The sequence below is a fragment of the Astyanax mexicanus genome, chromosome 16 (genome assembly GCF_023375975.1).
Source record: "Astyanax mexicanus isolate ESR-SI-001 chromosome 16, AstMex3_surface, whole genome shotgun sequence".
NCBI classification, from domain to species: Eukaryota; Metazoa; Chordata; class Actinopteri; order Characiformes; family Acestrorhamphidae; genus Astyanax; species Astyanax mexicanus.
Window position 1 is genome coordinate 3,419,535 of NC_064423.1, and position 25,580 is coordinate 3,445,114.

General features: G+C 37.6%; 1 protein-coding gene and 1 long non-coding RNA gene across 2 annotated transcripts in view; one reads left to right on the forward strand and one right to left on the reverse strand.

Annotated features, from left to right (window-relative positions):
• The window catches only part of LOC103021590 (inactive N-acetylated-alpha-linked acidic dipeptidase-like protein 2), a 678,577-nt gene that overhangs the window by 441,854 nt on the left and 211,143 nt on the right, over positions 1 to 25,580 (reverse strand). The window lies entirely within an intron of this gene.
• On the forward strand, positions 17,535 to 18,064 carry LOC125782253 (uncharacterized). Its single transcript, XR_007424864.1, has 2 exons — positions 17,535 to 17,892; positions 18,013 to 18,064. It is a non-coding gene; the product is annotated as an uncharacterized LOC125782253 (long non-coding RNA).

A 25,580-nucleotide genomic window follows, 5' to 3' on the forward strand; every position in this document is an offset into this window, starting at 1 on the left:
GGATTTAATGCTTGGTTGGACTGTCTTTTGGTTTCGAACACGGACTGTTTATACTACTACGGCTTTGGTTTCTGGTGAGATTATTGTTTGTTTGGCTTTAACATCTGTAATATCTGATTATCAGCCTGTAAATAAACCTGTCTGTTCATTTTCCTCGGCAAGCGTCGCTCCACTCTGTCAGGCGTCACATTCCCAAGCTTTGAGCATCCCGAGGAGCACTGTTCAATCAATCCATCATCCAAAAATGAACAAAAAAATATTCTACCAAGTCATGGCCATTCACACAAACTGACAGATCAAGCAAGGAGAGCAATGGTCAGAGAAGCAGCCAAGAGGCCTATGGTCACTCTGGAGGAGCTGCAGAGATCCACAGTTTAGGTGGGATAATCTGTCGACAGGACAACTATTCAACAAGTCATGCACTCCACAGATCTGGCCGTTATGGAAGAGTGGCAAGAAGAAAGCCACTGTTGAAGGAAAGACATAAGAAATGCATAAAATAGGTCCAGTGTTTAGGAAGGAATTCACACCAAAGAGCCTGGAAATGGTCTGGAAGTGGCGTGTGTTCAGGTAAATTACTGGTGTGTTTCTATCAAAAGTCGCAGCGGCATGCCCTAAATCCACCCGTACGAAGTGGAATCGATTGATGTACTTTAGATCACAAAAAGGGCCCATAGTATTTTATTATTATTTGAGAAGAGCAGCTTTTTCCTACAAGCATCAATTTTGAAGAAGCATCAGCCTAACTGTTCAAAGCCTTTTTGATTTGTTGATTAAATGTCAGAATTAAAACACTATGGGCCCTACACAAGCATGTTATACAGCTCATTACTATCTTACACCTCAGTTAAAATACCAGTTCACCAAAGTCAGCATGCACCCGGCTCTTAAAGAAAATAGCAAGAAACTCACTGACTTCAAGGTTAAACTTTTGTAGTAGAGTTATTTCAACACTATAGTGAGTGGAACCACACTGTAAAACATTTCAAGTTGGTTAAACTCAGCAACATAAGTTCCCCTGCTGCCTTAAAAAGTTGAGTTAACTCAACTTGATAAAAACATTTGTATCAACTCAAGATGTTAAGTTAAACAAGTTGTTCAAATACTCATTACTTATTGTTTCAGCTTGATGCACTGAGTTAAAACAACTCAAGTGTTTAATTTGTCCTTTTTAAAAAATGATCTGTTTATTGAAATAAACTAACAATTCATCTTTATTTTAACACACACTTACAAGTTAGTAAAACCTCAGTAATATTCACACAAAGATAGAAGATAGGCGTGTCCCTCCGCAGCTGAAAGTAATCCCCTTTAGTTTTTTGCTCCTGTTATTATGAACTGCTATGCCTCGGTTAAAAAGTGTTTAGCCCAATGTGCCCACAGTTTTAAAGTTGTAAAACGTACTCCAGTCTTTTCTAACTTGCTGCCTATCACTCTACCTCTCTGCTTTTTCAAATCTTCACACTTTCATTTTTTTTAACCAATAACTTAAAGGTCACCTTCCGCGAAAATCCGATTTTTCTTGTTTTTTTGTGGAATACAGTAGGTCTCTCCGAGTTGAATGTGTACACCTGCACATTAAACTGTTTTGCAGCCCCCATTGTCTGCAGGAGCTAAGCAAAGAAATCCCCCCTCCCCCCCTCCGAAAAACGGGTGAATTTTGAATGATCTTTCTGCCTACGTAGGCAGAAACTCACAGACCAGCCCACCTTGGCTCGAGAAACTCCCAGAGGCGGAGCTGAGGCGACGCAACATCACCGCTCATCAGTTAGGAGGTGGGAGGCAGTGAGCGGCAGAGCGGTGGAGGGGCGTCGCAGTGCTCCTAGCCAATCAGAGGAGAGATATTTGCATGCTGTTTGCATGTATGAATATTCATGAGCAAAGCTGGAATCCGGTCATTTTGGACACACCCCTAAAACAGTCCATTAAAAAAGAGCTATACAGAGACACCTGAGCACTTTTTTTTTACAAAAACGGCTCACATGTCATTCATTCATACTAGAGACCACAACTAGACATTTTAAAATGAAAGAAAAAACGACGGAAGGTGAGCTTTAAAAACGTAAGTTGAATAAACTTGGGTAAATTTGAATAACTCACAGGAAGTTAAGACAACATGTTATTTTAAGTTATTTTTATGTAAAACGAAGGAACTTGAGTTCAATATACTAAACTTGTCATGGCAATTGGAATTGAAAAGAATAAATAAGTTCACATAACTTAATGTGGCTGTAATGTTTTACAGTGCGTACATTTATGTTATCTATTTATGACTTTCAATTTTGCTGTGTACATAAGTACATCTGACTGAAATCTTTCTCTTTAATTTGGTCTTATGTGTAAAATTGAAGTTGGTGGTACACTTTTCATTTTTTTAATCTGAACAGGCAGTAAATCCCCCGCATTACTTCTCTGCAGTGTAGAGTTTGAATGGAGTGTTCTGGCAGTAGATCCCCGGCCTGCTTTTGTAAATCAGTGCTTTAGTCAGTGGAGTTCCTCCAGCCTGGAGCTGAAAGTGACTGAGGGAAACAGCCTGGCCTCCACACGCCGTACCCTGTACTCCTGTTATAAGCTCCCCAGCACTCGGCAGTGTCCATTTCTCAATGAGATGTGGCCTACTTATCAACTATCAGGAATAACCCCACACCACCACTCTGAAACCACAGCCTGTAAACTGGCATCCTGACAAGCCTGCATGTAAGAGGAGAGGCTGTTACAGGTCTCTGATCCAAGGATTACTGTAGCTATTGCCCTTCAGCCAGGATTCTCTCTCTCTCTCTCTCTCTCTCTCTCTCTCTCTCTCTCTCTCTGCCACTCTTCCTCTCTCTCTCTATCTGACTGAGACGAGTTAAAAAAAAAAAAAAGATAAAAAAACACCTCTAAATTCTCCTTAAACAACGTATTAAAAAACATCACATTTGAAGCATTGATTCTTCTTTAGAATTTGGATGAAGAAATTGGCACAATATTGAATTGATATACAGAGGGGAGGCACACCTCATCCCCTAAATACAGGAGGAATCAAATAAATAAAAATATAAACAAGATTGATGAACCATTACAGAGGATACTGGTATTTATTGTGATAAGTAGCACTTCTATTTTAGCCTCTGCTGAGGAGCATTATTATCTCAATATAATGACTTGGTATATCAAAAATAATGACTTGGTGTATCAGTATAATAATTACTTTTTTATCTCAAAATAATGAGATAGATTCTCAAATGAATGACATAGTATCTCGAATAATGACATAGTATCTCAAAATAATGACTTACTCAAAATAATGATATAGCATCTTAAAATAGTGAGATAGTATCTCAAAACAATGAATTATATCTCAAAATAATGAGATGTTATATCAAAATAGTGAGATAGTATCTCAAAACAATGATATAGTATCTTAAAATAGTGAGATAGTATCTCAAAACAATGATTCATATCTCAAAATAATGAGAGTATCTCAAAATAGTGCGATATTATCTCAAAATAGTGCGATATTATCTCAAAATAGTGAGATAGTATCTTAAAATAATGAAATTACTTACTATTTCAAAAGAATGACTTAATTTCTTAATATAATGAGATAGTATCTCAAAAATTAAAATTTAGTATCTCACAATAATAAGTCATATCTCAAAATAATGAGACAGTATCTCAAAATAATGACTTACTATCTGAAAATAATGAGATAGTATCTCAAAATTATAGTACAGTATCTCAAAATAATGAGATATTATCTTAAAATAATTACTTACTACCTCAAAATAATGAGATATTATCTTAAAATAATTACTTACTACCTCAAAATAATGATGGAGCAGTTTACTTCTTAATAAGGAAAAAAAATGTAAGATTTTTTTTTTTTATTTGGCGGGAACAGGCTTCCATAAATGATCTCCTATCTGTGAAAAATGATGTGATTTTAGGTGCCTCACAATAAATAGTGATAAATAGTATTTTCTTTATATGGAAGAAGACAAAGTAAATACTGCAGTTGTCAGTGATAGCTTTAAAAAATGCCTTAACTGAAACTTGCATCTATTTTCATGCATTTATTTTTTTTTTCAGTTTTAGCCACACCCCCTGTAGAATATAGAGACCATGTCTTGCATTTGGTGCACTTTTTGAACTCATTATTGGGTCCCCTGTCTCTGGTCAGGTCCCACAGATGCAGAGGAATGCTGCACTGACCTGCATGAGAAGATCGGAACATGGCTTAACATATAAAATTTACCTAAATTATACAATCTTGGGCATGTTTTTTTTTTTTCTATCCACAGGCAACATTAATGAAGTAGCAGGTTACTGAGAGGACATGAAGAGTCAGGAGACTCACTATATTCAGCTCTCTTTAAAATTTCATGCATTTAATGCAGGGTTAGCTGAAGCTACGTGCTTTTAGCTTAGTCTTAAATGGATGCTTTGACTTACATCATACAGAATATAGGATGAAGGATGAAAAGAAAGATAACTACAACTTCATATAAGTATAGATCAGTAACATTTATAATAACTATGTACACATACAATGTTTGTTTTATTTGCTGTTGTTGTGTGATATAATGTAGCACTTCTACCTTAAAGGAACAATATGTTGTAAATAATAGCAAGCATGTAAACTGGCTCCTCAGACATGAAGCTCACACAGGTTGCCAGGTAGAGGACAATAAACCTACAAGAACATTTGCAGGTTCTGAAAATAGCAAAGCAAGGCAATGAAGAGCTCAATGTCAGAAAGCTGGATTTGGCCTTAGGTCATGGGTCTTCCAGCAAGACAATGACCCAAAATATACTTCAAAAAGCACCCAGTGGACAGCAATGAGTCCACATCTAAATCATCAATAAATCATTAAACACCTGTGGACAGAACTTAAAATGGCTGTTGGAAAAAGGAAAATCTTCAAAAATGAGAGACTTAGAGCAGTTTGCAAAAGAAGAGTGCTCTAAAATCTCAGTTGAGAGATGGAAGAAGATTGTTGATGGTTATAGAAAGTGATTGATTTTAGTTATCTTTTTCTAAAGGGTGTTCAACCAAATATTAAGTTAAGGGGGCCAATAATTTTGTTCGGCCCATTTTTGGAGTTTTGCAAGAAATGATATCAATTTGTGCCTTTTTCCTCAGTTTTTTCATGAAATATGAAAAAAAAAATGAAATGAAAAAAAAAGTATTTAAAAAAATAATTTGTTTCTTTTGTTCTTACATTTTTCAGATTATCAAACTTTAATATCAGACAACGATGACGTGAGTATCTTAAAAAATAACAAGCACTTTTTAAATGATGAGTTCATTTATTAAGGGAAAAAACAATCAAAACCAATCTAGCCCTGTGTGAATTAAATGTGATTAATCACACTTTTTGAAAACCTGAGTTCGGGAGGCACGGTGGTGCAGTGGGTAGCACTTCCGCCTCACAGCAAGACGGCCTGGGTTCGATTCCCGGCTGGGGCGACCCGGGTCTTTCTGTGCGGAGTTTGCACGTTCTCCCCGTGTCTGCGTGGGTTTCCTCCGGGTTCTCCGGTTTCCCCCCACAGTCCAAAGACGGCACGTTCAGGCTAATTGGAACTTGATTGAAATTGCCCCTTAGGTGTGAGTGTGTGAGTGAATGTGTCTGTACTGTTACCGACCTACGAGTCCTCTTCTGAGGACGAGATCATAGAACCTTGTGAATAAACGTTACCTATCCTGCCACGAAATAGCTGACGAGCTGTTGTGGCGTTAAACTCGACTAACCTGACCTGACCTGAAAACCTGAGTTCAATTTCACTACTAACCACAACCAGGCCTGATTGCTGCCAGACCTGTAGAATCAAGAAATCACTTAAACAGAACCTGTCTGACAACATGAAGCAGATAAAAGATCTCAAAAACAGCACATTATTATATATACAATATATACCCCCATCTAAGGAAACTTAACAACAGATGAAAAAACAAACTCATTGATCATCTATCAGTCTGGAAAAGGTTATAAAGTAATTTCTAAAGCTTTGAGACTCCAGAGAACCACAGTGATTCACTATTATTCACTAATGGAGAAAAAACATGGAACACTGGTGAACCTTCCCAGGAGTGACCAGCCGACCGAAATTACTCCAAAAGGGCATGAAGAACTCATCCAGGAGATCCCAAAAGAACCCAGAACTACATTTAAAGAACTGCAGGATTTTACTTGCCTCAGTTAAGGTCAGTGTTTTATAAATTGGGTAAATATTATTTGGACTGTCCTGACAAAAGTGGAACTTTTTGGAAGGTGTACACATCATTTCAGAAAAAGAACATAATAATGAATGTAAAACATGGTGGTGGTAGTGTAATGGTCGGGGGGCTGCTTTGCTGCTGCAGCATCTGAACAACTTGCTGTAATAGATGGAAGCAGGAATTCTGCTGTTTACCAGACAATCCTGAAGGAGAATATCCGTCCACCTGTTCATGACCTTAAACTCAGGTGTATTTGGGTTCTGCAGCAGGACAATGACCCAAATCACACAAACAAGTTCACCTCTGAATGGCTTAAAAAAAACTAAATGAAGGTTTTGGAGGGCCTAGTTAAAGTCTGGATGATTAAGATGCTGTGGATGGGTTTAAACAAGACGTTTATGCTGGAAAATCCTCCAATGTGTCTGAATTAAAACAATTCTGTAAAGAAAAGTGGAACTAAATTCCTCCACAGAGATGTGAAAGACTTGTTACCAGTTACCAGTAAAGCTTGATTGCACCAAGTTATTAGATTAAGGAAGCAAACACTTTTTTTTACACAGGGCTAGATTGGTTAGGGTATTTATTGTTCCTTTAATACATAAAATTACAATTGAAGAAGTGCTTCCATTGGCAAAACAGGCAAAAAGTTGACAAAACATATGCAAAACAAGACAAATATATGTATATTAAGCAAAAAAATCTGCCAATGGGGTAAGCAAAATTTTCTTAGTAAGATTTCTTACAAAAAGCAATGGCAAAGTCTCAAAATGAGTGAAGTAACACAAAACTAAATCAAGCAAAAAAGTCACTGTTTTTGGACACAAGAATCAGAATAACTTGATTGCTGCTTGATTGTGCTTATTTTGAGTTCAAATGACTTAAAATAAGGTACAAATTCTAAGTAAGAATGATTAAGATAACTATCCCTAAAATAAGCAAAATAATCTAACACTTACACAATGCTTAGTAAGACAAAAAGTCTTATCAGAGAAGAAAATAAGATTTATTACCTTAAATTTAGAAAATTTCACTTGCTAAGATTGAGTTTTTCCAGTGCATCATTGTCTGATATTAAAGCTTTTTTGATAATTGGAAAAATTTCAGTATCTCTCTACAAAAAAGACAAATATGTTTTCTTCTCTGTCATTTCAAAGTTATTTCATCACAGAAAGATATACTATAGTTGGAAGAAAATTATTAGATATATAGATAGAGACTTAAAACATAGAACAGCAGCAGCTTCAAACTGTCCCGGCTACAGCGCTCTATACTGTAGTGATGATCAATGAAACAAAAGCCTACACACACTGTAGCATTTGGCCCCTAATTGCCATTATAAATCAATGGTTTGTTTCAGAAGCTTCTGTAAACTAGCTTTATAGTTGGCCTTCCTGCTACACCTGTACTTATCCTGATGTGAACTGTAATTATCTTAAATCTTGAACAGCACTCAGACTAATTCTGTTCCCTAATGAGTTTAAAAATCTGCAGGACAGCAAAGCCATTCTTTCAGTTTCTGAAGAGGAAACAGACAGAAAGAAGCACATCTACCCAACCAAACTGTTCCAACTCATACTGGAGAAAAAGATCAGAGAGATACTGAGAGAAAGATGCTTCCACACGCTTATTACCGCTCAGTTTTCCCACAGTCAAAGGATGTGTCTCTTGGCTACAGAGGTTCAGAACTGATGTAACTGTACTTAATTACTGTACTTTTGTAACTTTATGGTACTTTCTGTTCAACTCTAGACCAGTCTCTACACCATAATCTAAAGTGTAAAAACAGGTGGTATTAATGTAAGGCCGTAAAAATGATTAATTTATTATTTTAAAGTAAATATATACTGTCCTCTGACCATTGCTGAAGGCTACAACTGACTCTAATCGATGCTCATTGCTATCTTACACTATTCTTTCGCCTGCGCCATTTAAATAGCAATAGTGCTTATAGATAAATCTACACTGATGGCCGCATTGTTCTGGAAATGAGGTGTGTTCAGGTAAATTTCTGGAGTATTGATTGTTTATCTTGGCAATGGAAAACACAGATGCACCCCTGACTGATAGACCCTAGACCAGGGGTGTCCAAACTTTTTTTGTTGGGGGCCAGAAGGAGAAATATATTTGAAGTCACGGGCCACAGACTCTGTAATAAAACAAATAATGAAATATACCACTTTAAATAATACTTTTTTCCTGATTACTTTCATTTACACACCATTTTATTTTGACTTACTATCTTTATCTTTGATAGTGTTGTGTAAACTAATATTTTTCAAATTGATGTTTCATTTCATGATGTCTCTTAATATTAAACTCCTTAATTATGCCAACTTTTAGAATATTTTGCCCTTTTTCTGCGCTAGAAATGCGCACCCTCTCCGCTTTTAGATTCTTTGTCCCGTTTTTCTGCACTAGAAATGCGCACCCTCTCCGCTTTTAGACTCTTTGGCCCGTTTTTCTGCACTAGAAATGCGCACTCTCTCCGCTTTTAGACTCTTTGGCCCGTTTTTCTGCGCTAGAAATGCGCACCCTCTCCGCTTTTAGACTCTTTGGCCCGTTTCTGACACCTAGCGTTGAAACTTTGAATCTCACATTATAAAAACCTGCTTAACAGGGGGCCAACTTTCATTATATTTCTAAAATACCTCGCGGGCCGCTCCAAAAAAGGAAACGGGCCGCAAATGGCCCGTGGGCCGTAGTTTGGACACCCCTGCCCTAGACAGACATCAACAGTCAATGTTCATTGCTATCTTGGCAGTGAATTTTCAATACAGGCGCATTTTTTATAACGTGTCTAGACCTCCCTAGACTCGCAGCAGTGCACAAACCCATGGAACGTGCCTGTTGGCAGCTATGCAAACTTTTAAACCAACATGAAACAGAATGAACGAGTGTGAACAAACAGAGCAAATTCATCTGCTCAGAAGAGTAGCTGCGCCCCTCGAATAGCGATCCGCAAAAGTTAGCACATCTGGCTGTTATTTGTACATGTTCTGCATTGTAGATTAATACTGAAGTCATCCAAACTCTGAAGAAAAACATATAAAATATTTAATAAACAAACGAAAATGTGGTAACACCTTCTATGAACCCTGTATTCATAATGCCTTATGAATGCATTCATAATGCACTCTATGACATGCATATTACTTTATAATGACTGCAATAAGCCTGTATAATAACTCATAAGTACTTACAGCGACATTCAAAATACATTATAAACTATAAGCGTAAGGGTTTATAAAGAAAGGGCTTATAATACCTTTATAATATCTGTTCATAAGTACGTTGTACAATGTAGTGTTGTAATGCACTATAACACAGATTTGGTATATGTTGGTATAATGCATTATAATATGCAGAAATTATTTCTCAAATTATTTAGCATTATATACAGTTATTACTGACTTTATGTGAAGTGTGTTTTCAAATACCCAGAGGAAGGCATAATAACATTTAATGTACTTCATATTTAAAGCACACTTCACTTAAAGCCAGTATAGAGCACTCATAATGCTCTATAAGACATTACAATGAGGCATAAAAAAATTTACTTCATGTTTATAAAAAAAAATATGAAAGCTCACTTCACTTAAAGTCAGTAATGACTGTATATAGGGCTTTATAATGTGTTACGCACTTATATAGCCTAAAAAAGCCTAATTTCAGAAATCATAGCTGCATATTATAATGCATTATACGAAAATATACCAAATCTGTGTTAAAGTGCATTACAACACTACATTGAACAATGTTTATATAAACAGATATTATAAGGCATTATAAGCCATTTCTTTATAAACCCCTTATACTTGTAGATTATAGTGTGTTATGAATGTCGCTGTAAGTACTTATGAGCAACTATACAGACTTTTTTTAGACATTATGAATACAGGGTTCACAAGAACTGTTACCAATATGTTTTATATTTTAGATTCTTCGAAGTCGCACCATTTGTTTAGATGACAGCTTTGCACATCATGGCAGGATTTTTGAATTTATTGCACTCTTAATGTGTTGTGAAGCGGTGGAAATGGTATACAGTTAATATTTAGTAATGTTGTAATCCATATTAGGACTTGGTGAAGACCATAAAAAATCATTAAAAACATTATGATGAAACTGGCTCTCATCAGAAACACCCCAGGTAAGGAAGAAAAAGATTTATCAAAGTTACCAGCCTCAGAAACTCAGAACAGCTCCCCAGATGAGAGCAACCAAATGCTTCTTCATAGAGTATATTTGATTTGTTCAACACTTGTAAGCTACTACATGATTCCTTATGTGTTCCTTTATAGTCTGGATCACTTCACTATTTATTAACTATGTAGGAAAGAAGCATAAAGAAAAAAAGCATAATTGTGTGCATTTCTATGCGATCTGAAATCAGTTTTACTGATATTTTACTCATTTTTTGCTGATGTTACATTCTCGTCCTGTCTCTTGCCTGTCTCTATGTTTTTTTTTGCTCCACCTTTGTCTTCAGTGCTCCTATGTGTGTCATTTGTAGCTCCGCCTCCTTGTTACCTGTCCCTAGGTGTTTCCTGTTACTTCCATGTTTATATAGCCCCTTTGTTTTAGTGTTCCCTTGTAGGTTCTTGTCTTTTCTTGGTTGCTTCTTGTTTGTTTTTTCTTAGTCTCTGTCAGTTAATTTCATGTTCAGTTTGTTGTATTCCTGTTATCCACGTTGCAGAAATCGTAGGACCCTAAAACCCCTAAAATGTATGTTAAAAACAGGCAGCATCCAGTGCTTTTTTTACACAAATAGCTAATAATTATAATACTAGATCTTTATTATATAGCTTATTTACTGTATTTACAGTAGCTGACTGATGATCTGATGATGTATGTCACTTTCTCTGCAAGGTAGCTTCACACAGGTGTTCAGAAAAGGACTGTGGGATTTTACCGCAGTAGGCCTGCAGTTGGCAGTGGTGTTTGATTAGGGTTGGAGCTAAATTCTGCTGGGAGAGGAACTTCAAGGTTTTATACCTTGCTTTTAATGTCTCTCTCTCTCTTTTGCTCTCTCGTGTCTTGGGTGATGTATGGACTGGCCGAGCGAAAGCATTAGAGATCAGTCTTGTTGCTGCAACATCTTACAACGAACCACCAATGTTTTGTGCAGTTATTTCCCCAATATTTACTGATAACCCACAGGGAAAAAGAAGTTCAAGTAGCTGTTTAATCATCGGGTCGGCGCCTCCGAGATCTTAACAGGACCTGGAGAGAACCATTACAAATTCATGCGGGTGTATTTTCAGGAGGAAGCTGGGGGAGTTATGGGGGGGCTCTGCAGGCTCTGACTGTATGTTTGTGGGCTGGAGGCAAGAGCCGGTGAAAGGCATCTGATTGATGGCCTCAGAGCAGCAGCCCGGTGTGCTATGCCCTGGGGAGCCGGCTGTAAACACACAGCCTCAGCCTAGCAATGCGTCTGAGTCTCTGACACATGCCTCCCTCTCTCGCTTACTCTCTCACTCGCCCGCTCCTTCCCTAACTCTTACTCTCCACAAGTTCTGCCTCGCATACAGAGAGCGCAGGCCCTTCATTCCATTGCACGCTCATGCACTAATATGCGGATAAAAGGACCTATGGAACCAGTGGAAGGGGGAGTAGTAAATGATCATGGTGTGTATGGTAACTTTAACTTCAGCCTAAAATCTAATACCAACCTTCGTGCTAGACACTCCCAACTTCAACACAATTTCTAAAACCTAAACCTAAATCTTGATCCTGGCCATAAAATCCTGACCTCAGTCTCAACCCAAAACCCTAATCCTAACCCCCATCCCATCCACTTTATTCCATCCAACTTTAACCTCACTCCAAAACCTAAACCTAATCCTAATTCTGACTACTTAAACCTCAACTCAGTCTCAATTAAAAACCCAAATCCTAGCCTGACTACCTAATTCTGAATCTTAATTCAAAATCTAGTCCTAACCTCAACCCAAACTTAAATCCTGGCCTTAATCTCAACCCAAAACCTAATCCTAATCCCATCCACTCCCGACTTTAACCTCACTCCAAAACCTAAACCTATCCCTAATACTGACTACCCAATCCTGAACTCAGTCTGAATTCAAAACATAGTCCTAACCTCAATCCAAAACCTAATCCTGACCTCTGATTCACTCCGATTCCTTGCCTCAACACCAGATCGAATCCTGGCCTTAATGTCAACCTAAAACCTAATCCTACCCCCCCCCCCCCCATCCCATCCACTCCCAACTTTAACCTCACTCCAAAAACCTATCCCTAATCCTGGCAACCTAATCTTTACCTCTGTCTCAATTTAAAATCTAATTCCGGCCTAGAAAAATCTAACCCTAATCCTGGACACAACTGACTTTACTGTAGATCCAAAACCTAATCCTGACCTCAGTCTCAATTTAAAACCAAATCTAATCCATCATTCTGGCCATATAAAACTTTACCCTCAACCCAACACGTAATCTTTACTTCATTCTCAATTCCAAAATCTAATTTTAGCTTCATTCTCAATTCCAAAATCTAATTTTAGCTTCATTCTCAATCCACAATCTAATCCTAACTTTATTCGCAGTCCAAAATCTATTCCTAACCTCAACTCAAAATCAAAGCCTGCCCTTTAACCAACACCTAATCCTAACCAACATTCTGGCCATTTGTCAACATTACTCTAAAACCAAAATCTCATCCTAACCTCATTCTCAACCCAATATCTAATCCTATTCTCAATCTCAACCACAACATTTAATCCTAACCTCAATTTAAAAACCTAACCTTTGCCTCAACTTCAAACACAGAATCTAATTCTTACCCTCATTCTAGCCACTCCTCACTTTATTCTTAATTCAAAATCTAATCCTAACTATCATTCTTTCTATTCCCAACTTTACCCTAAACCCACAACCTAATGCTAACCTCAATCTCATCCCAAAACCTAATCCTAACCTCAAATCAGAATCAAATCGTGCCCTTAATCCAAAAACTAATCCTAAGCATCATTCTGGCCATCTGGCAACATTACACCACAACCAAAATCTAATCCCAACCTCATTCTCAACCCAATATCTAATCCCATTCTCAATCTTAACCACATCATTTAATCCTAACCTCAAATAAAACATCCTAAAATTTGCCTCAACTTCAACCCAACATCCAATCCTAACCTCAAAACCTCAAAACCTAATCCTTATATCAACCTAAACACAAAAACTAATCCTAACCCTCAATCTAGCCACACCTTACTTTAACCTTAATCCAAAAATCATATTTATCATTCTGGCTATTTCCAACCTCAACCTAAACCCAAAACATGATCCTAACCTCAGTCTCAATCCAAAACCTAATCCTAACCTCAACTCAAAATCAAATCTTGCCCTTAATCCAAAACCTAATCCTAACCCTCATTCTGCCTCATTCTCAACATCTAATCTCATTCTTAATCACATCCACAACATTGATTCCAACCACAACCCATAACCTATCCTTTACCTCAACTTCAACCCAAAATCCAATACAAAAAGCGAAACCTAATCCTAATATCAACCTAAACACAAAATCTAATCCTAACCGTCATTCTAGCCACTCCTTACTTTAACCTAATCTAATCGTATTTATCATTCTGGCTATTCTTAACCTTACCCTAAACCCAAAACCTAATCCTAACCTCAATCTCAACCCAAAACCTAATCCTAAACTATAGTGCCAGTGGGAGGCAGTAGTAAATGGTAGTAGTGAGCGTGGTGATGTGGGCTCACGTGTGTTGTGAACAGCGGAGAATGCATTACGGATCAGTGGGAATACGAAACGGGATTAGGGCTTCCGTGAGGCCATTAGCACTTCAAAATCAGAGGATGCCTCTGCCACAGCACGGCGCAGTGTAAACACGCAGTACCGCTGGAGATTAGCAGGCAGGTAAAGGCGGCTGAAGGCGGGCGGGGCTGAAGGCGGGCGGGGCTGAAGCGAGCTCGTATTCGACGGATGCCGCTTATCGCAGCCTCGCACATTCTGCCAGCCCGTGTCACTCGCCAGTAAGTATCTTCATGAAAAAAAGGGGAAAAAAGGACATATACAGTGTAGCTTTTTTTAACAGGAGGTAAAATGAGATTATATTCTTAGAGCTGCGGGTGAAGGCTGGAGAATGGAGGGGTGGGTGGAGGGAGGGTGGAGGGGGGGAGGATCAGGCTTTTGCTGGGTAAGCAGTGGCAGCAGAAGCATAGAGGCTACCTCGCTCCACAGCTGCCCCGCTGCACACAGCTGCTCCCCCTGGGGCCTGCCTCAGTGGAGGTGGGACTCTATTAAAATCCCTCTGTGTGTGTCTCTGCCTTATATAAACTTTTAAGGAATGAATCACTGCCTCTCTATGGGCTGGAGGTCTCTGAGGACAGTCAGTCCTACAAATCAACAGAGAGGCGAAAGGAGACGAGCGTCAAAAACCTCAGTAAAGTAACATTTGCAGGCCCTGTGAGAACAGGGATTTGGTTGCGGAACTGAGATGGAAAATAAATTCAGATACACTGCAAAACATAATATTACAGAGCCCCTGAAGGGACATGGTGTGTTTTTATTTGTATTTTTTTATGTAAAAAGTGGTGAGCACCACATACTAAGTGGTGAGCACCACTTAGTATATATTTACTTGTCTACCTGACTTCACAGACTGCTACATTGTGCTGTGCACATGCTCTGCAATCCTAATGTAGGCTGCTTTTACAAAGATCTAGCTTGCTAACCTAACGCTAGCTAAGTTAGCTTAGCTTTAAGGCTTTCGTTGCTCTCTGTACAATATATGGGAGGCTTGGGTAAAAGTAGCTGCTGTGTTTGGTGTGTGTGTGTGTGTGTGTGTGTGTGTGTGCCCAAAAGCTTTTCTTGTGCACATCTAATAAGAGTTAGCTGGCTATCTTTAGCTAAAACATTCCTCACTAAAATAAAGTAGTAAACATTAGCTAACCTAGCTAACGTTAGCTAAAACATTTCACACTGAAATATAGACAACATTAGCTTACCTAGCTAGTTAATTACAACATTACACTGTAAAACAGTGTACAGTAAACACATTGCACTGTAAAACAGTTTAAACTATAGCTTGCTAGCTACCATTATCTGATGCTTACCTCTTAGTAAGTGGTGCTCACCACTTAATATGTGGTGCTCACCACTAAGTTTGTGGTGCTCACGACTTAGTATGTGGTGCTCACCACTTTTTACACTTGCAATATATGAATTTACTTAAAACAAGAGAGAAGAAATAAGTAAAAAATGCAAAAAATTGAAATTCCAGACATTTAAAATAGATGTAAAAGGATTTAACCTGCTTATATTTTGATTTTTGCTGCTTATAAAGACAAAAGTGCACAAAAATACACACACACAAAAAAAAGTCTATTAAGTGAACTAAGTGTCTTATTGTATTGGCAGATAACTTGCTTAATTCAGGAAATACTAACTATAATGTTTAAAACAAGCTAAAATATCAGCCGATGGATTAAAAAACTTTCACTATATTAAATAACTTAAAACAAATTGCTTAGATTTTATTTTTGCCAAAATACACTAAATTAGATGCTAAAAAAAAAAAAAAAAACACTGTCTATTATCTGTTGTTAGCTGAGCTTGCCACTCATGCCCACATACTGCCAGTGCAAATATCTATCAGGTTTAACATCTAGACAATGTCAAAAGTAGCAACTTTCTACAGCCAATGAAATCACGCAAAGAGAAAAACCCTGGGTCCAACCAAAATACATTCTGAATGAGATCACTCAATCACTCAATGTGTGCTTAGTCCTTTCAAGTTTTCTTCGCAAAATGTGTTTTTGGAAAGCAGCCAGATGAGTCTGCAATTTCCCATTGTGAAAAATCTTGTTATTTGTAATTTGTCACCCTGTGTCTCCGATTAGTCATGTACTGTGAAAGCCAAACAGCTGAAAGGCTCAAAAAGTCATGCATTGTGGACCATTGTGTCATTAGTTGGGCCCTATAAGAGAACATGGAGACAATTATAGAAGTGGGTTGTTAAAATGGATTTTACACATAAAAAAATATATAACAATAAATAGTATGAATACTTTCTTATTGAAACAAAAAAAACTACATTTTAGACATTTAAACTATATTTAACACCATTTAATCTGCTTAGATTCAATATATTTCAGTGTATAAAAGACAATAATGCACAAAACTAGAATAAAACTCTATTATCTGTTGTTAGCTGAGCCTAGCACTCATGCACACATAATGAAAATTCAGAGGCAAATGGGCAAAACGGTGATCACTCTTTACAGAGAAAACCATGTGTCCAACCAACATATCTCCTGCTTGGAAGAATGGAAGTCATATAAACTAAATTTAATAATAAGCTTAGATTAAAGAAAATAAATTGTGTGTTAAAGTAGCACTAAACCCCCTGATTTTAGCTGACTCCACACTCAGATCTAATTTAAAAAGGCTGAAAAAAAATAGGAAGGGGCTCTGGGTGATGTATGGGTTTAGGGGCATGGCAGGAGGGAAAGCTGATTGGCTGAGCTGCAGCAGCATTGTGCATATTTTGATGTGTCTGAGTACCAAAGTACACGGAAACAACATTACCACAGAAATTACCACAGTAAAAGTGTTTCTTAAAGATTAGGAAATGTTTATAAAATTTTAAGCAGGACTGCTATTTTATTTAATTAAAAAAACACATTTCTGCAATTAATGCAAAAAAAAATATGGTTTAGAGTTTAGTGGCTCTTTAAAAATGTGAAATGCTGGATGTGATGTGAGTTCCTCCTTCTGAAAAGTGATAAAACAGAGGTTCTTACTTTGGGTCCAAAAGCAGCTATCTGGCTTATTTCTTTTTTTATACCTGGTTCAGAGTCTAAAAATCTGATTAGCATGTGAATTAGCTTTAATTTAGTTTAGTTTAGCTTTATTAGTTAATCTAACATACTTGGCTAGTGAAGGAAACAGTATGTGTAAAAAGGGTAACAATACACATATTTTCATTAATGGTTCACAGTGTTTGTCCACACTGCAAAAAACTAAATCTTAGCAAGTGAAATTTTTGAGTTTTAAGGCAATAAATCCTTTTCTCTACTCTGATAAGACTTTTTATTCTTATTAAGTTTTAGATTATTTCGCTTATTTTTGGAATAACGATCTTATTTAGTCTAACTTTAAATTGTCAACTCAAAAATAAGCACAAAAAAAATCATCAATCAAGTTATTCTAATTCTTGTTTCCAAATTGAAGGCAAAAAATCTGTGATTTTTGCTTGATTTAAGTCTTACTTTACTTATTTTAAAACTTTGTGATTATTATTTTTTAAAGAAATCTTACCAAGAACAATTAGCTTACCCCTGTTACACCTTAGCCTGTGTCTGTCCAGTGTCTTTCCTTTTTTGGTTCCTTCCTGCTCCTGTCCTCTGTTCTCGTGTTTTGTTTACCTGTCATGTTTCCCAGCCATGTGCTATTGTGTTTTGGTCATGTCTCCGCCTTAGCCCCGCCTTGTCATCTGTAACCCCTCCTGTCTCCTTTGTAACCCCGCCCCCTCATTACCTCCACAGGTGTCCCTAGTGTGTGCCTGTGTATAAATACCCCATGTGCTCCTTTGTAGTTTGTCGCATCTTTTGTCTCAATTTGTCATGTTACTCTGTCCAGATTGTGTTCATCTGTTTTGTTTAGCCACAGACCTGCTGTGTTGTTTGTCCTCAGTGTCTCAGGTTTGCTTTATTTAGTTTGTTTCTTTGTTTGTGTAGCTTGCTTGTTTGGTTCAGTATTTTAGTTTATCCTCTGTTTCATAGTGTTTTGTTTTAGTTACCTTTTCTTTTTATATTCCCTAGTGTTCTTTTCTTTGTTAGTTTAAATATGGAAAATAAAAAAGACTTGCGTTTACATCCTGCCTCCTCCATGTTACAACCCCATTGGCAGAGTTTCTGCTTAATATAAGCATATATGTCTAAATTTACATACATTTTGTCTAGTTTACCAATGGTGTAAAATGCATGTTTTTGCAGTGCACAGTTGCTTTTAAAAGCCAATTAAATGTTATAGCGATAACAAAATTTTACATAAACGAATTGCACTAATAATTATATTCTACACAGGCGACTCTGTTCACACTCCACAGAAGTCAAGTTCGTACTTAAAAATGAGTGTATGCATAATGTGAAGTACTTATGCACATGCTGTTACATATGCGAAGTTCATTTGTTACCAGAACTTTTATTATGTTTAGATTTTGTAATGCATAAATCAATGTGCTGCTTTTAAACGAAGCATTAAAGAGGGCACTGCTGTGGCTTGTTATGTGCTGGTCCATGAGTGGTCAGTGCCGGGCCTTCTGGGAGCCTGTTCGAGAGTTGTAGTGAATTAATCAATGTCATCATCAAGGAGAAGCAATTAAAACTCAGGGTAAGGAAAGGTAACTGCATTGCCCAGATGCTGAGAGAGAGAGGGAGAGAGAGAGAGAGAGAGAGAGAGAGAGAGAGAGAGAGAGAGAGAGAGAGACTCAGGAATAATCAGAGTGTTCAGGCAGTGGAGTGTGTCCGAGAAAGAGTTTAGCCTTGGCCTGGAGCTTTTATTCTGTTTTAACTTAAACCGGTCAAAAGCTAATCCTAGGTCCTCTATCAAATCCAAAACTAAGTCCTGATCCTCATTCTGACCACTCCTACCATTAACCTCAATCCAAAACCTAATCCTGACCTTGATATCAAACCAATACCTAATCCTAACCTCAACCCAAAATCCAAATATTAGCCTTAGCCTATAACTTAATCCAGACCTCAAGGTAAAACTTCATAAACTTTAAGACAACTTCAACTTCAATCCTAATCCTGGCCCATCCTAACTTTGGCCTCAGTCCAAAACCTAATCCACATTTAGTCTCAACACAAAACCTAATCCCAACCTCCATCCAACCTTAGCTTCCAAACCTTAGCCTTAAACCAAACATAATTGAGACCTTAGTCAAACTAGGTTGAGGTAAAACGTCTTCAACTTTAAAACAACTTCAACTTCAATCCTAATCCTGGCCCATCCTAATTTTGGCCTCAATCCAAAACCTAATCCACACTTTAGTCTCAACACAAAACCTAATCCCAACCTCCATCCAACCTTAACTTCCAGACCTTAGCCTTAAACCAAACATAATTGAGACCTTAGTCAAACTAGGTTAAGGTAAAAAGTCTTCAACTTTAAAATGTCAACTTCAATACTAACCCTGGCTTATCCTTTGGCCTCCAAAACCTACTTCATCCCTACTTCAAACTTTAACCCAACCCAGACTTTAGACTTAGACCAAACCTCAAGGTGAAACTCCCTCAACTTTAACCTAATCTAATCACAATTTCAACCCAAAACCTAATTCTGAACTCAATTTAAACCTGAAATCTAATCCTGATCTTAACCTAAAACCTAATTCTAACCTCAATTTCAACCTGAAAATTATTGATTATATAATATCATATATAATATTGACCTCAATTTAGACCTATTTTTAACCTCAATATAAACCTAAAACCTTATCCTGATCTTAATTTAGACCTCAAACCAAATCCTAACCTCAACCCAAAATCCTGGCCTCTCCTAATTTAGACCTCAATCTAAAACCTAATCCAAATAATAGCCTCAACATGAAACCTAATCCCAACCTCCATCCTACTTTAACTTTCAGACCTTAGCCTTAGCCCAAACCTAATCCAGACCTCAAAATAAAACTTTCGCAATTTAAACCCAGCTTCAGTTTAAATTTTAACCCTGGTTCTCTCAACTTTGACCTTAATCCAAAACCTTATTCAGACATTAGCCCCAGCAGAAAAACTAATTCTAATCTCAACCTAACTTCAATTTCCAGACTTTAGCAAAACCTTTTCCAGTTTTAGCTTAACTTTAACCCGACTTCAAATTCAAACCTAACCCTGGCCTGTCCTTTGGCCTCAATCCAAAACATAATCCCCACTTCAACCCAACCCAGACCTTAACTTTAGACCAAACCTTGAGGTGAAACACCCTCAACTTTAACCTAATCTAATCACAAATTCAACCCAAAACCTAATTCTAAACTCAATTTAAACCTGAAATCTAATCCTGATCTCAACCTAAAACCTAATTCTAACCTTTCCTTAAACTCAAAACCTAATCCTGAGCTCAATTTTGACCTAAAACCTAACCTAAAATTAAATTCTAACCTCAATTTCAACCTGAAAAATAATATTGACCTCAATTTACACCTATTTTTAATCTCAACATAAACCTAAAACCTAATTCTGACCTAAATTTAGACCTAATCCTGACCTCAACCTAAAATTGAATTCTAGTCTCAACTTTAACCAAAAACTAATTCTGACCTCAATTTAAACCTAAAACCTAATCCTTACCTTACCCTATAACCTAATTCTAACCTCTACTTCAACCCAAAACCAAATCCTGACGTCAACCTAAAACCTAATCCTGACCTCAGAGATTAAATTTAAAACCTAATCCTGACGTCAACCTAAAACCTAATCCTGACCTCAGAGATTAAATTTAAAACCTAATCCTGACGTCAACCTAAAACCTAACCCTAACCTTAACCCAATGCTAAACTCAGTTTAAACCTAAAACCTAATTTTGCCTCAGCCTGTTGCCTTTTTTTAACCTCAACTACAACCCAAAACCTAATTCTAACTACAACCCAAAACCTAATCTTTATTTTAAACCTAATTTTAAACCTAAAACCTAATCCTTTAACTTCAACCCAAAATCTACTTCTAACTTAAACGTCAACCCAAAACCTAATCTTTATTTTAAACCTAATTTTAACCCAATATCTAATCCCAACCCTAACTTTAACCCCAGTTCAAAACCCATACTTAAGCTTCAGTCTGGTCCATAAGAGAAAGAGTGAGAGAGAAAAACAGACAACAAAAAGAGAAAGAGAGAAAGAGATAAAAAGAGCGAGAAAGAGAGAGATTGTGGATTATTAGTGTTGAGGCTGGCAGCTAAAAGGCAGTGAACTGTGTTGAAGAAAGCCGAGTTTAGCCTTGGCCTGGAGCTTTTACTGTGTGTGTTTGGAACACCGTTCCGTGTTAAAAGGTCTCCTCAGTTGCGTTAATGTTACATCAACAACAGCAGAAACACACAAGGACACTGTATGTTTGTTTTCATATAATTTTTAAGCGAGGCCCAGCAGCCAATGAGATTGAAGCAGTCTTCTGCCACTGAGACAGAGGTCGTGACCTGTCTGGTCAGAAAAGTGTTCACTAATGAAGTTAGAAATGATAACCCCATTCACTCCTGTCCCTCATATGCCCTCTGTAGATACGGCCGTGTGACCACTTACAGACAAGAGCAAATCTGCCCCCCCCCCCTCCCCCAACACCCAATTCCACTATTCCATAGAGATCAAGGTCATCGACTCTCTCAAAGCAAGGGCGAAAGAGAAACGAGTGCAATACCCGAGAACAATGTGTGCCCAAACCACACTTCACACTGCAGGGCTGCACTGTAGACGAAGTACAACAAATCATTTTTATTAAAATTTTAAGCAACAAATATCTAGGAAATCCTTTATTTTGAGGGTTCCTTTGCAAATGTTTAATAAACTCTTAACTGAGAAACAATAACACATTAACAACATATCAGTAAAGGTGCACTACTGTTCATGCATTACTCACTTTACGTAGTCAATCTTAAACCCAATCCTAACCTCAACCTCAATCTAAAACCTAACCCTAACTCTAACCATTGTCCTGGCCATAATTCTAACTTTAATCTAAATATAAAACCTAATCATGACCTCAACCTCAACCCAAAACCTAATCCTGGCCTTATTTAACAAACTAAAACCCTACCTCTTAGTCTGGTACATATATGTAACCCTTGGTCTGGCCCAACTCAACCCAAATGCTAATCCTGGCCTCAACCCAAAGCCTATTCCTGACCTCAATTTAAACCCAAAACCTAATTCTAACCCTTAGTCTGGCCCATGTACCTCAACACAAAAACTAATCCTGACCTCAACCTCAACCCAAAACCTAATCCTGACCTCAATCTCAAACCAAAACCTAATCCTGATCTCAACCCAAAACCTAATCCTGACCTCAACCTCAAACAAAAAACCTAATCCTGACTCCAACCTCAACCAAAAACCTAATCCCTCCTCAACCAAAAACCTAATCCTGATCTCAATCTCAACCCAAAATCTAATCCTGACCTCAACCAAAAACCTAATCCCTCCTCAACCAAAAACCTAATCCTGATCTCAATCTCAACCCAAAATCTAATCCTGACCTCAACCCAAAACCTAATCCTGACACCAACCTCAACCCAAAATCTAATCCTAACCCTTAGTCTGGAACATATACCTCCACTGAAAAACCTAACCCTGACCTCAGCCTCAACCCAAAACCTAACCCCAACACTTGATCTGACCTCAACCTCAAACCAAAACCTAATCCTGACCTCAGCCTCAACCCAAAACCTAACCCCAACACTTGATCTGACCTCAACCTCAAACCAAATCCTAATCCTGACCTCAACCTCAACCCAAAACCTAATCCTGACCTCAGCCTCAACCCAAAACCTAACCCCAACACTTGATCTGACCTCAACCTCAAACCAAATCCTAATCCTGACCTCAACCTCAACCCAAAACCCAATCCTGACCTCAACCTCAACCCAAAACCTAATCCTGACCTCAACCTCAACCCAAAATCTAATCCTAACCCTTAGGCTGGACCATATACCTCCACTGAGAAACCTAATCTTGACCTCAGCTCCAACCCAAAACCCAACTCCAACCCTTGATCTGGCCCATCTCAACCCAAAACCTAATCCTGACCTCAAGCTCAACCCAAAACCTAATCCTGACCTCAACCTCAACCCAAAACCTAATCCTGACTTCAACCTCAACCCAAAACCTAATCCTGACCTTAATCTCAAACCAAAACCTAATCCTGACCTCAACTTCAACCTCAACACAAAACCTAATCCTGACCTTAATTTTAAACCAAAACCTAATCCTGAGTTTACTTTGTTTTCATCCCTTGCGCTGACACAACTCAATCCAAAATCTAATCCTAATCTCAACCCAAATTAAACCCTCTCATAACTTTGACCTCAATCCAAAACCTAACCCTAACCTCAATTTAAACCCAAAAACTAATCCTGACCTCAACCTCAAATCAAAACCTAATCCTAATCCTTAGTCTAGCCCATATATTTTAACCCACACTAGCTATAAACTACTGAGAGTTTGAAGATGTGTTTATTTAATCTAGAAAAGAACACTTAAATGATAGAATCATTGAGATTTAATCTGATGATAAACAGCACAGAACGATGCAGCTTCAGCTCATCTTCAGCACAGCTTCAAAATTCTGCTCTCCGCCAATAATCAAAACACTCCCCGGGTTTAAACCAGGAAGTACAGAGAGATTCTCAAGCTCATCCAAACCTGAGGACACTTCTCAGTATGGGTCGAGATCCAGAAGCAGGGCTCTGATTGGACGGTTTACCATTCCGGGCATGTGCCCATTTATTTTTTCTGCACCGCCTCGAGACTAAAGCAGCGTAAATAATTGAAGAAATTTCCAAATACTGAACATCACTTCAGGCTTAATTTCATTATTTAAGACTCTAAAACATCCCAATTCCCTGACAAATAGATTACTGCTCCAGTCAAACCATTTATACTCTTAATTAAACCAGTGTAAAGCTCAGACATATTTTAATGACAAAGTACAGTACATTTTTTGAGCATGTCAATAATTCATTTTCAGCTCTTCATAGAGAGACTGCTGAATGCTTATCTATATTGTATAAGGCTGGAATAGAGTTTGGACCAAAGTCAATGTTTTTGATACATCAAGTAAGTTTAGGTTTCACACTGTAGTTTAGCAACTTAACGCACTAACCCTTTGAACTCTAGCCTGTTTTGGTGTGTTTTTCTCCGTTTTTCTCTGTGTTATAATACCTGTTTTTTCAGGTCTTATAACACAGTAATTATATCAGACAAAAACATTTCGCATTTAGTTAGCATGCTGCATTTAGCAAACTAGCATGCTAACTTTCTAACTCTGTGAAATCAAGGCAGGAATGTGAGGCCGGATACATCTGATAATAGAAACTATTACAAGACTAGTGCAAGACTCGTTTTTAGCATGTGTTTTTATGGCAGTAACAAAATGTTCATGTTAGTTTGGTTCTAAAGCAGGTGCTGTAGATACAGTTGGATATACTCTAAGTGTGCATGAAGCTGTGTTAGCAATCAGCAGATCCCTCGCTTCCAAACCAGAGATATTTTTGTGTTATTATGTTATTGTGGACTGTGGATGTTGCAGTTTCTTTCAGATTACAGCACACTCAGAACACTCGCTGGCTTCAGGTAGCTTAAGTATGCTCTCCAGGTTCAATTGGCCGCATGCAGAGAGCCGGGAAAGAGGCTCTGCTGTGGTCCAACTTCCACCGCTGCACCTGAAAATCCTGTACGTTTTTTGGCTAACAACAGTGTATCAAAGGGGTAATTGAAAATCAAATAAAATGAAGAGATAAGCTACATACAGGAGCAGTCAAAAGTTTTAAAACATCTTAAATTCAGTGTTTTATCATTTTTTAAAATATTCTTCATTGTAGATTACAGTTTCTCTCAGTCGATTTGGTTCATTTCTCACATCATGATTTACATTGGCATCACAGCAAGTGCATTTCTCAAAACATTTATTGCAGAAACAGAAATATTCAATGACATGCCTGCAAAAGCACGTTACTCCCTCAGAATTATTTGTTTTTGCCTCAAAAGTAAATATTTATGTCAATCAACTTGTCAAAGAAGGCAGTCAAAATCCTTGTCATCATGTTGTCAGCATAATATTGTACACTGTCTTTGCAGTCCTATATGGTTTAAGAATGTAAAAATTAGGGGTGTGACGAGACACTAATACCACGAGATGAGACGAGACACGACATTGGGTTCACGATGACGAGATGAGATTTAAAAATTAAAAAAAAATAAAAATACAACTTTTCTAGGTCTTATATAATGCAAACAATAAGTGCAAACCACAACCAGTCATATTAAGACTATGCTTGAAGTGAAACAGAGACAGAACATGTTTTTAAATACAGTACAGAGTTAAGGGATTAGTACAGCTGTCTATGAAACAGTCACGTGTAGGATTTACTTACAGTATTTATATATGGTTTGTATCTTGTTGGTCACTCTGTTACCGTTTATTGTTTCCACTGGAGCCAAAATGCAGCCAGACATACAACTTAAAAGTAGCAGAAGCATCTTCTATATCAGGGGTATTTAATTATATTAAATAATTAAGTGCTAAATCCTGTAAGGTTGTTTGAACCGAATGATGTAAAAATATAGAAGAAGAAGAAGAAGAAGAAGAAGAAGAAGAAGAAGAAGAAGAAGAAGAAA